The sequence below is a fragment of the Panthera pardus genome, unplaced genomic scaffold (genome assembly GCF_024362965.1).
Source record: "Panthera pardus isolate Hobbes unplaced genomic scaffold, ASM2436296v1 HiC_scaffold_20, whole genome shotgun sequence".
NCBI lineage: Eukaryota > Metazoa > Chordata > Mammalia > Carnivora > Felidae > Panthera > Panthera pardus.
This window is the reverse complement of record NW_026526766.1, coordinates 36,053,516-36,064,854: the sequence shown is the minus strand read 5'-3', so window position 1 is coordinate 36,064,854 and position 11,339 is coordinate 36,053,516. Positions and strand designations below refer to the sequence as shown.

The window sequence follows — 11,339 nt, the reverse complement described above, 5'->3', positions numbered from 1 at the left end:
CCTCTACTTCTCCACTATCTTGATTCCTCACCATAATTTGGATTTTTAACCACATATTTTTCAAATTGAAATTTCTCATGTTTTCTAATTTTTTTTTGGGGGGGGGGGTAAACTTCTGAACTTAAAACACAGATGAACTCTGAAAAAAAAAAAAACCTATTATACTTAGCTCTCTAAGTGAACGTGAATGTGCATTTGGAAGAATTGGTTCATAAAAGCCAGAGACACTGACTACTTCTTTAAACTTCTTTACACAAGTAAATTTTACATAAATCGTTTGTACTGTATTACCTGTAAGAGTTGTTCATGTAATATACTGAAATATTTACTTTTCAACGCTTAATGTAACGTGCAAAATACATAAATATCAAATGTGAGGCCAAAGAAAGTATTTCTTCAGGAAGCTTCCACAAATAGTCCTCTACTCTAATATTTAGATAATTGAAACCATTCCTATTACCCCTCCAAATGGTATCATGTCACTAACTGAATGTAGAGGAGTGTATTTTGTTACTTAGTAATTTCCAACTAAAGTGATGCCAGTTATAATTGTTTCAGAGACTCTAATCTATTAATTTGCTTCAAAGTGGCCTTGTACGGGAAATGTTACAATTGGATGGACACTGGGAAGTTGAATCCCATTAAGTTGCTTTGCTGAATACTAAGAGAGAAATCATTTAATTCAGCTTCTCCGTGACTGATGTAAATGATGAACTTGGTAACTTTTGTCACTGTTTGTATTGCAAATGCCACCAATTTAATACAATCAAATTTTTTCTAGCCGATGTGGACTTTCTTTCCATCTGATTCGCCTATGGCACTCTTTGATTGACAAGTAGTCTACAATCAGTTTCCCTTTTAAAAAAAAACTTAAGTTTTATCCCTTATTTCTGTATATGTTTTTCTTTTATTAGGGCTTACATTTGAAGTGCCCTGGGAGTCTTTGATATCTTATCTCTTCTTCCCTGGGACTGCCTACAATTCAGTTACAAAATACTCATTCTATCCCAATATTTTCTTTTAACTTCTCCCTCCCAAACTGAACTACATCAATGCCTTATTTCCTGGCAATTTTACGGAGGAGCTGAATAGAGTAGACTCCCAGTAGTAGAAACAGCTTTTTTCCCTCTTTCTGTTAGAGTTCCTTTCAATCTTGGTCATGCTGTCAAGGATCTCAGACAAGCAAAATGTTTGTTTGTTTGTTTGTTTGTTTGTTTATGGGTGACTGACATGTAAATAGTTAACTTGGGAAACTTGGGATGGAAACTTGGCAGAGGGCCAAGGTTGAGAATATTAATATTTCTCTATTAGTTTAAGGATGGCAAAGCAGTATGACCTTCTTCAAATGACCAAGCTATAATTTCAGCTGCTCCTAAGGATTTGTGTCTGCTTTTATTTTCCTTCATTTCCTCACAATCGAGAGAGTCAGCAACAATATTCCTATAATAAACCTCCCTGGCTTAGAGCCAATAAGTTTTTATAGGTAGGCAGAACCTTAGCTCATTCAGTTAAGAGTTTTTCACTCTGGGTATTGGAATGCCCTTATGCTACATAAGAATATTCTTAGATCTTCTCAGGAGATATGGGAGAAGCCAAAAATTCAGAGTTTAAGATCAGAAAGCATAACACTTTTATGAGAATAACTCCAGTTTCAGTGATTAATCACTTTGAAATCCCCTATTTTCTGTTTTTCAACTTTCATTGCTTAAGCATAATAATAACAAATATTTTCTTGAGTCTATCCTGTTTACCATTGTAGGACATCAGAATCTATTCTATTCATTCTATGTATGTCACAAACTCAAAGAAAGGCCCTACCCTTCTCTGAACTAGTCTATAAGAGCATACACAATGGAATTCAAAACATCCAAACCTCCACGTCTGTGTCATCTCTGCAAAGCCATCTCTGGTAACTGCCAAAATCACACTGAGTCAGTGCCAAACTGTGCCTCATTGGATGTAAACTATACTGATGTGTTAATACCTCAGAACTGTTGGAACTGGCAAAGAAAGTTGGGATTTCTGAGAATTTAATGCAAAAAGAAATACAGTGTGTTCTCATCATATGTGGGGAAAGAATCTTACTTCCTAACTCTGCTAATCCATGCGTCCCTAGGCAGTGCTTTGACTTTTAGAGATTTGAGTCAAATACCTTTATCTGAACTTTCTACCAAATCCCTCTACTCAGATTTAGGCACACACTGGTGAAGAGTAGGTTATAAATAATGTGATACTTAACACTAGGCTTTTCAATTTCCCTTTTCCCTTCATTCCCCATTAGACCTTGAAACAGTTTTTTGTGCCTTTTGAGTTTGGAGTTTATTTTTCCTGGTGATGGGATACTGCCTTGGAGGCTCTACAATTCTTTATATATTGTTTATAGCTGGACATGACCTTCAGATCCTACAGTGGAGCTCCTATATGCATGAATCCTATAAAAAGCAAATAAAGGTTCAAGCTAACATGGGGAATTGAGGTGTAGACAGGAGAGAATAACTTGTTCCAGTCTCATAGCCACAAATGGGACAAAAATACAATTTACTCATTACCAGTTCACCGCAGCACTCAGTTTCTCAGGAACTCTTGGTTAACATCTTCTTAAAGCATATTATCCAATATTATATGACACCAAACTATAGAAAGTTCACTTTGAAAATAAAATCAGTAAGGTTGCACCTGATTGGCTCAGTTGATTGAGTGTCTGACTTTTGATTTCAGCTCAAGTCATGATCTCAGGGTCATTGGATGGAGCCTCACATTGGGCTAAACATGGAGACTGCTTAAGATTCTCTCTCTCCCTCTTCCCCTCTCCCCTGCTTGTGTTCTTTCTCTCTCTCTCAAAAAAAAAAAAAAAAAAAAAAAAAAAAAAAACCAGTAAGAAATAGTTATTAGAAGAAGAGATCATTCGTAAGTCCTTAGTTTTTACCTAATGTTCTTTTTCAAGATCGCATCCAGGATACCACACATATTTACTTGTCATTTCTCATTAGGCTCCTGTTGGCTATGAAGAGTTTCTCAAACTTACTCTTTCATGATGTTGGGAGTTCTTGAGGAGTACTGGTCAGGTATTGTAGGAGGCCCCTCTATTGGGACTTGTGTCATGTTTTTCTCCTGAGTAGACTTGGGTTTGAGAGAGGAAGATCACAGAGGATGTGTCATTTTCATTATATCATATCAAGAGTACACAGCATCAGCATGATCTGTGACTGCTGATGTTAACCATGACCACTCATTATCTAGATGAATGTTTGTAATTTTCCTGACTGTGAAGTTACTTTTTTCTCCCCATTTCTATTCTTTACTCTTTGGAACAAAGTGTCTATGCACAGTCCACATGTCATGAGTGGGGAGTTATATTTCTCATATTTTAGGGCAGAAAATATAAATAAAATCTTATGGAAGATTTATTTCTTCTTCCTCCAATCATTAATTCATTGAATAATTTATTTATATTTATGGACTCATGGACATTTATTTTATACTTTGCGTTATAATTCAATACTATTTTATTTTGTTGCTCTAATTGTTCTATCCAACTTTGGCCAGTGGGAATGCTTTCCATTAGCTCATGAGGCTCTTTGAAAAACCTTAATAATGTTTGTTTATTTGTTTTAAATGGATCACTTCATGAACTTGCATGTTATCACTGAGCAGGGGCCATGCTGGTCTTCTCTGTATTATTCTAATTTTCATACAAGTAAACACTAATGTGTTTTTGTTTTCCTTTTTCTTTCAACCCTGCCTTTATTTTTGGCACAGCAAAATGCTCCAGTCTCATCTTATATATTTCCTTCCCTAGTTCTAAAATCAGCCATTCACCAAGGAATATTATTCAAAACTAAGATTTGGGCCCAAGGTGTGCTCATTGTTACTGGGGTGTCATTTCTTTTAGGCTTTCTCACCTGATAGACCAAAAGAATATATATTTGTATACTACCCCTGTATACACACATAAGTAGAAATAAATGTATATAAATAGATGATAGATGATAGATAAATAGATAGGCAGACAGGCAGATAGATAACATATAACTATCTGTAATAATATTAAGCTAAACATGAGTTCTTACTGACAGTAGTTATTTTTAAATTTCTCCCACCTCTCATTTAAAAAAAAATATGTATGCATTTATTTATTTATTTATTTATTTATTTATTTATATTATTTTCTTAGGGAGAGAGACAGCATAGTGGGGGAGAGATGAAAAGGGAGAAAGAGAGAATCTCAAGCAGACTTTATACTCAGGATGGAGCCTGATACAGGACTCCATCACACAAACCTGAGAACATGACTTGAGCTGAAATCAAGAGTTGGATGCTCAACTGACTGAGCCACCCAGGTGCCCCCCCCCCCCACCTCCCAATTTTTATTCTTTTCACATTTCCTGGTTTTACTCTGTCTTTGAATTATCCCCTTTAAATTAAGTTGGCTCATCTAAGTAACAGTATTCTGGAAGCTTCTAAAGATCCACCCACCATCAACATACTGGTAATCTTCATTCTCCCAACAAGTTTTTTTTTTCAAGCCTCCATGCCTTTGCATATGTTATTTGCTCTGTATAGAATTCTCTACACAAACTATTCCAGTTGGTAAATTTCTTTTTACCATGCTGTACCCTATCCCAGGTGTATTCCTATCCCACCACCCCACTCTTGTTTGAATGTAGCTGTTCCAGTGAAAGTTTTCCTGATGTCTTAACCTAAATAGTTATGTGTACCTTTCATTCCAATTTTGTAGTAACTGCCTTTCTTATGCTGTGTACCTTATTTTATTATAATTGTGTGCTTAAATGTCTTTGTCTTTCAATAAGTTGTGAATTTTCTGAAGTCACTTCCAAGTCTAAAACAGTATCTGGCACAAAGTAGATATTCAAAAAACCTTCATGAATTGAATAATTGAATTAATTAAAGAGGAGAATATTTTATAGGGTTTAAAAGGGCAAGCATATAGATGAATTTGAAAATGAAACTTGGAACAAAGTTATATTAAGGTTGTTAACTCTGAAAAAGTCTCCAGTCCCAAATTATCTACTCCATTTACCTGTCACAGGGTGTGAAATTCACCATTAGAATTTCTTTCATTCAGTTCAATATATTTTTGTTCAAAGTAACCTATTTCAAAGTGAAAATATATCCATCCAGAGTAACCTTTTAACTGATAGTTAATGTATTGTCAGTCCTTAATGCTTTAGTGTGTGAAATCATCAGATCTCCTGATAGATAGCTTTAATACTGAGCACTGACTGCACAGGCAGAAGAGGGTTTATTTGGTTCTTTTTTTAAAAAAAATGTTTATTTATTTATTTTTTGTTTTTGAGAGAGAGAGTGTGGTGCGGGGCACAGACAGAGAAGGGAACAGAGCATCCAAAGCCGGCTCTGTGCTGACAGCAGACAGCCTGATGCAGGGTTTGAATCCAAGAATTGTGAGATCATGATCAGAGCCAAAGTTGGATGCTTAACTGACTGAGCCACTGAGGCACCTGTTTATTTGGTTCGTAAGAGAATTGATGTTGATATTAGACTGGTGAAAAATCTGTTTTGCCCTTTATAATTTTTTACTTGAATGAATAATTGACTTTCCCAAATCTCAATTTTCTCATCTAGGAAGGTTTCTGAAATCTGTATTATTGAAAATTGTTGTGAAGGTTAAACAAGATTACACAAATGTCATCCCACTGCCTCATACACAGTAAGAGTAAGCACCCAATAAATGTCAACCACTATTCTTAGTATGAAAATATGAAAATATTCCCCAGGAATGAGAATTTTGATAGGCTTTTGGTAAACAGAGATTATTTTGCTTTATAAGGGATAGCTGATATTAGAAAACCACAAGTGGGATATTAAAAGGATTTGTAGAATTTTTCGGAAACCCAAGGCATCCATTAGAAAGTTGGAAACCTGAAGGAAACAGATTTAAAAAAAAAAATAAAAGATTAGATTGGCTGCTAGAATGGGTTAGAGTATATCCATGATGGATGCTGAAAAGAAACATTGTGTCTATTACAAAATATTATGATGGGTTGTGTTGGTTTCGAGAACCTGAAGGTTGACTGGTGATTCATTCTTTCAACAAGCATTTACTGACAGAACATTATGTATGGTCCAGGCACTAATCTAAGCACTGAGGATACAATAGCAAACAACAGAGAAAAAAACAAATCTGTGCTCACATTTAAATGTTAGTGGAGGAGGTAATATTTCTCTAAGCTTGAAATACGGCTCCAACGACAAATGGTTTTTCATGTTACACTGATTAAAAGTAGGTTATGCTTTACTCTTGTGAAATATATCAAGTAAGTTCTAGAATAAGAACACATATTTATTACACATTTCATATGTGCAAGAGACTATGCTAACCCCTCTGTTAAATAGTTAAACTCTCGCAACAAATTTATGATGTAGTATCACTATTATCTTAATTTTTCCAATGAAGAAACTGAATCACAAGGAAGGAACTTAAATTTTCTGAGGTCACATACCTAATAAATGATAGAGTCAGTATTTAACACACCGAAGTCTGACACCAGAACCCTCAAACACCACCCTATAAAGTTTAAGACAAATAAGAATGTCCTCTACCAGCCCTCTGCTGTCATTTTCCCCTAAGACTTCACAGAGAATAGTCGATTGGCACATCTCCAATACTCTTTCTTCCTGTGAAGTCATTCCCTTCCAAATCCATAGGACATGAGTCATTCAGGAAAGAAATCTGAACCAAAGTGGGTCACATTTTTGCAGCTTAGGTCACATATAATTTTTATTTTTAACTGAACACAAAAGTCAATACACTAGTAGGTCTGGGAGCTGTATTATTTTCTCTATTAAAAAGATATATATATTAATAAGATATATATATGTGTGTGTGTGTACGTATATATATGTGTATACACAGATATAAATATATATACGCACACATATATATATATATGCATATATCTATTTGAATAATCTAGAATATGCCTTTAAACACAGTTTTATTTTTTAATTAAAAAAATTTAAGTTTATTTTTTTTTTTGAGAGACAGAGAGAGAGAGAGAGAATGAGGGAGGGGCAGAAAGAGAGGGAGAGAGAGAGAGAAAAAAAAGAGAGAGAGAGAGACAGAGAGAGAGAAAATCCCATGCAGGTTCCACACTGTCAGCAAGGAGCCCAATGCAGGGCTTAAACTCACAAACCGTGAGATCAGGAGCTGAGCCAAAATCAAGAGTCAGACACTTAACCACTTGAGCCACCCAGGTGCCCCAAACATAGTTTTTAAATACACCAATCCCATACCTAGTCTACAAAAAATACATCAAATTTAACATTTTGTACAAACAGCATAGCCAAGGTAACTTTAATAGGCTACTCTAACAGTAGTTGGTAATAAAAGCATTCTGTAAGAAAGGGGAAAAGAGCAGGAAAAGTGATTCAAGGAATATCCAATAACTATAAAAGCAAAATTGCTAAAATACATGAATTCTTGATTTCTTTAATGGATCGCCAGTTTTTAGGCAAAGAAAGACTACTAATCTCAAGCCATTTACACAATGTCTAAAATCTGTATTTTAAAATATCTAAATCACTCACCTTATTCCTATTTAATTAACTGTCATGAAATGAATATCTTGTGGGTTAATAGAATCACTGAAGCACAAACTGAATAAGAACATGTTTGTTGAAAAATAAGGATACTCTCTAAAACCCAGAGAATATCATTAATTTGTTTCATGGAAATACTGAAATTCATAATTTAGACTAAATGATCAGCTTTGATATTTTTTCATTTATTTATTTTCCAGTGATATTATTTACAGTTAGACATAATCTTTAACTAGGAATAAAAAGTACAATGAAACACAAGGATTTATAATGTTTGTGTCCTAGTTGTTAGTTTTTGCTTTGAATTTGAATTCAATCATAGCTACTCTTTGACAGCTGTCTTTTACTTTACTGTACCAGATCATCTCTCGTGGGTCTTTTTTTTTTTTTTTTTTTTTTTTAGTTTACTTAGAAGTTTCTTTATAGTAGAGTCCCATTCTATTAATCACTGCAGATATTTTACAATATCCTATTATAATGTGTTTCATGTATAGGATATAGAATTAAATGATAGTTTCAAGCTTCATCTAAATGCAGGGTACAGACATGAGAAGTTATAGAGCCATTTATAGGAGTTAAGTATAACAGAATTTCTCATTTAGTATTTTTATTGCTATTTCACATTTGTAATTACAGTACAAAAGTGATTCTAAATCTTTCTTATGCTAGTCTTCTTTGCAGTACCATGATTTAACATAAGTGCTTCTATTTTCAGTTTTAACTTAAGCATAGAAAAAATGCTAACTTTTTGATTCTCTTAAACTAAAACGGGCAGTATGTCATAATTAAATACTGGAATAGAGAATCTCAGCAGAAGAGGGATCAAATTCCACCTCCATTACTTACACATCATGTGATGTACAGCAAGGCACTTAACCCCTTTAAAATACAGGCCACTCATCTGTAAAAGTGAGGTCAATTATATCTGCTTCATATAGTGGTTGTGAAGATAAATGGTAACGCAAATAATAGACGACTTGACATAAAGTAGGTTACCTTCGATGCCTGTGAACTTTGGGTTATATTAAGTTATTCTTCTCCCTTTCAAAGGGTATTGTGTAAATTCCTTAAGTAATTTGGTAACTAAATAAATATCTGTATTGTAAATTTAAATGCTTTAACAGGAGAATGCAAAAGAAATCCTTTTCAATATTCACAGAACACCAGGCCATGTACCTTTGGGACTCAGAGAAATTTTAAGTAATGTTAGCATGTAGGTAAAGCAGGTTTCAGCCCAGCTGTGTTTGTGTATATATATCACACGTGTGATCATCTCTGCCTCTGTAGATCTTAATTGGGAGAAGAATGTGATTCACTTTGTCAGTTTCAGTTTCAAGGTGTTTTTCACATCTTGAAAATGTTGAATTAGTTTAAAAGTTGTATACAGCTTTTGGGGGTTTGAAGAAGAGAAGAACTGAAAATGTAGGTTAAGGTATTTAAAAAGTAACACACTGGGGGGCGCCTGGGGGGCGCAGTCGGTTAAGCCTCCGACTTCGGCTCAGGTCATGATCTCGCGGTCCGTGAGTTCGAGCCCCGCGTCAGGCTCTGGGCTGATGGCTCAGAGCCTGGAGCCTGTTTCCGATTCTGTGTCTCCCTCTCTCTCTGCCCCTCCCCCGTTCATGCTCTGTCTCTCTCTGTCCCAAAAAAAAAAATAAATAAAAAACGTTGAAAAAAAAATTTAAAAAGTAACACACTGGGGTGCCTGGGTGGCTCAGTCAGTTAAGCGTCCCACTCCTGCTCAGGTCATGATCTCACAGTTTGTGAGTTCAAGCCCTGGATTCAGTTCTGTGTTAACAGCTCAGAGCCTGGAGCCTGTTTCAGATTCTGTGTCTCCCTCTCTCTCTGCCCATCTCCCATTCACTCTCTGTCTCAAAAATGAATAAACATTTAAAAATATGAAAAAAAAAGAAACACTACATGCCATGTCATTTCAACAACAGCATGGAAGAGAGGCCAGGATATTGATATCCAAATCCAAATTGACTGTAGTTGATCAGAGGTATGATCTGGAAATACTACTTATTATTGAAAAAATATGAATGAAAATTATTATTTAACAACTACTAACAACTTGTAGAAGTAGTCAGATCTAAGAGGTAAAGGGGACAAAAAGCTGGCATGAGACAGTCATACAATGCTGCACTTTTCTTTTTCCTTGAGTAGACCCACAGTATGTTCAAATGAACAGAAACACAGTTTTAAATGGAAGTTCAAGCAATGTCCTAATAGTTCTTCTGTTCAAAACCCCTTTACCTAAACATGAATTAAATCAAAGTGAAAGGAGATAGCAATGATTATAATCAACATTGTTTTGCTTATGACTTTCTTATTTTGTTTTTTTTTATGTTTCTTTATTTATTTTGAGAGAGAGAGAGAGCAGCAAGGAAGAGGCAGAGAGAGTGAGAGAGAGAGAGAGAGAGAGAGAGAGAGAGGAAGAGAGAGAGAGGGAGAGAGAATCACAGACTGCGCTGATAGTGCAGATATGGGGTTCAATTTCATAAACCGTGAGATCATGACCTGAGGTGAAATCAAGAGTTGAAAACTTACCCAACTGAGCCAGCCAGGCACCCCGATTTTGTTTTGTGTTGTTTTTTTAATGTTACTATTTTCTGGAAAAAAAGTAATAAATGAGAAATTTTCATTAAAATTACAAGCATATGAAACTATCTTATTAGAATATAACAAAAACAAGAACAATAATAGTGGCAGCTAATATTTGTTGATTGTTATAAATACCATGGTGATATGTTTCATTGAATTATTACCCTATTAGTTATCAATTTACTCATTTGTCAGACAAGAAAACTGAAATTTGGAAAGGGGAAGTTTCTCCTGGTCATATAGAATATGCACACACTAACTTCCATTTGAGTTGAGAATGTGAGTAGGTAAAAGAGATTCAAGTTGTAACTATAAAGGAATGTCATTAACATTAGAGATTTTTAAACAATGAAGCAAATTGCCAAAGTGATGCTACTGGATCCATTGAGAAGGTAAAAAATACCTTCTCTTCCTCTTGAGTTCATTTAAGTGTTGTTCTTAGAGGCAGGTTTCTTGACATGGGCTTTAGGAATTTGGCTATGCCTAAAAATTGTATACAAAATCATATGTGTATGTGTGTGTGAGAATATCTTGATATCTGTGTGGGTTTGTATTTGGATATATAAGCAAATGTGGATGTGTTTGGGTTTACTTTTTTAGGGACAGAAGGAAATAGTTATCCAGTTTTCAAAAGTTTCCATGATACAAAAAATGTTTATAAGCAAGTCATTGTTTCATAGGTAGCAATGATTTAAATTAATTAAAAGATAGACTGAGGTATAGTAAACATTTTAAGAGTTTATTTGTACAAAAATGGCTTGGAAATTTGACTCGCTATAACCGTATATTGATGGGCATTTGCCTTATGTGGAAAAGCTTAGTGGGATGTGTGTGATTAGTTGTGGTTAGGTTTTAATGTCTAACGTTAAGGCATTTATAAGCTTAGGTTTTGGTTTGCTTATGTAGACTGCTAAGGTATTTGAACCACCTCAATCTAATGGCCTCTTTGTTTAATTTGTTTAATTAATTTAACAAGATCAATGGTTCGAATATCTCTCTATACATTATGCCTGGAAAGATTTGTGAAAATATTGGTAATAGGTTCCACCAATATTTTAATTGGTCTTGGGTGTGGCTCATGCATTGCCATATTGAAAAGCTCCCCAAGTGATTCTAATGCATAATTATAATAGAGAATACTTATTTAAATGAGATGA

The 11,339-nt window shown here is 34.8% G+C and overlaps 1 non-coding gene across 1 annotated transcript; it reads right to left on the bottom strand.

Annotated features, from left to right (window-relative positions):
• Positions 1 to 3,609: 3,609 nt before the first annotated feature.
• LOC128778714 (U6 spliceosomal RNA) lies at positions 3,610 to 3,715 on the bottom strand. The gene has a single exon (XR_008424442.1). It is a non-coding gene; the product is annotated as a U6 spliceosomal RNA (small nuclear RNA).
• Positions 3,716 to 11,339: the final 7,624 nt, after the last annotated feature.